Below are 1,995 nucleotides of genomic sequence, written 5' to 3'. Positions count from 1 at the left end.
TATCAAAGTGTTGTACACTCTCCAACTCTCTGTTATCCTGCCCCAGAATGGACTCAAGACTACCGCAGTCTCGAATGCCAATACTCGTGAGAGATGGGGGAAGAACGAAAAGCTCTTCCAAGCTTCCACATTCATATATGGATAGATCTTTTAGATTTGGCAGGAGTTGATCCCTTCCTCGAGTATGGTATCCTGTCACATTGGCGGGGCCTGTTAGATTGCTGCAGTTCTCAATGCAGAAACTCTTCAATGATACCAAGCTTCGGAACTCTTCTTCAGGCCAGTAGATGAGCATATCACAAGAGCCAATTTTCAACTCCAAAAGCTGACCAAAGCATTTCCAGACCCCAACTGCTGGCTGTGATGCGCATGAGGGGAACAAAAAGTTGAAACCATTTAATGACATTTCCAAAAGAGATACTTCACAATCCTGATCAAGCTTCAGTGTCGGTGTTGCTTCAGTATCATCGACTGACAGGGATAATTCAGACAAGCAAGACATGTACCTGGATCCAAATATTGATAAGGATAGTTGAGAATTGCCTTCTTCTACCTTTATAACTTTGATTTTTGGTGCTTCAGCTAGAGTTGTTAGCTTTGGGCAGTCCTTAATTTTAACATTCTCAAGTAGAGGAAATGTTAACTCTTCTCCTTCTGTTGCCACCCATCTCTCAAAATTCTCCAAATGATTTAATATGAGGTCTTTTAATGCTGGAAATGCTGCAGATGCATTGTGACTACATAGGCTTTGCAGCATGTTCAACCTTTTCAAAACAAGAACTTCAAGGGCCTTAAATTGACTGAATTGGGGAAATTCCTCACACATTGTACAACCATCTAGGTGGAGCTTGGTCAAATGCTGCAGTAAAGTAAGATCTGCCACCCATGCTGGGAATCCAATACCTTTATAGGAGTTTATTTGTAAAAACTCCAGTGCAACATGAGGTTTAAGAGCATCAAGCACATTCCTGTGCTGGTCCAGTTCTTCACTGCCATCATCGCTCCATTCAAGAGATAAATGTGTGAGTTTCTCTTTATTTCCAAGACTGCATGCTCTAGCGTCTTGTTCAGTTACATACTGAAGACCAGCAAGTTTTAATTCACCACCAAGATTTAAATCCCTTAGTTCTCCAATAGTACTGCAATCAGGACTGGAACCCACCACAAAGTATGTTAGGGTCTGCAGAGAAGTGAGTTGCCCGAGTTCTGGAGACATGCACTTCAATGATATGCATCCATTTGTATAGAGGTTGCGGAGATTTGTCATATACTTCATATCCTTTGGAAGTCGACCAAGATTCCGGCAACCAGTAAGATTAAGGGTCTGTAGATTATACAGTGTGCTTATTTCCTTGGGAAGTTCGTTCATATAATGGTGCTTTGAGATATCAAGATACCTCAGGTGTTGTAGGTGCCTCGGTTGGGGTGCCTTTTTCCATTTGCACTCTTGAAAGAGTTGCAATGCTCGCAGATGGCTGTGATTCGACAAATGAGGTGTCGAGCCACGAGTGAAGCTATCTGTATACAACAGTGTCTGAAGAGCAGGAGAGTGTTTCTTCAGATAAGCATCCAAAAGAGTTTGGATATACTTATATGATGAGAACAAGTGGCGAGTAGGGCCTGCTGACAACAACTGATTTTCATTAGGCCTGTCAACTATAGTAAGACAATCTTTTCCCATAACAGACAAGGCAATGTCATGCATAAGATCATGTATCCTGCATACTGTTCTAGAACGGATCTCCCCCCAGTATTTTGCATTCAGATTCAGTTTTAGGGGGTTTAGCTTGACCTCTTGAAAGAATGATCGCCAAGTTAGCTCGTCGAAAATTTCTCTGCCTGCCTTTTCAAGATTGTCACCATCCTTTAGTGGTATCAAATCATGTGCCATCCATAGCTGGATTAGAATTTCCACATCAATATCATAATCTTTGGGAAATATTGCACAAAAAGCAAAGCAATGTTTCAAGTGTAATGGCAAGTCATCATAGCTGA

This window comes from Triticum aestivum, chromosome 1A (genome assembly GCF_018294505.1).
Source record: "Triticum aestivum cultivar Chinese Spring chromosome 1A, IWGSC CS RefSeq v2.1, whole genome shotgun sequence".
Classification (NCBI taxonomy): Eukaryota; Viridiplantae; Streptophyta; class Magnoliopsida; order Poales; family Poaceae; genus Triticum; species Triticum aestivum.
The sequence above is the reverse complement of the archived record's forward strand: the minus strand, read 5'-3'. Positions refer to the sequence as shown.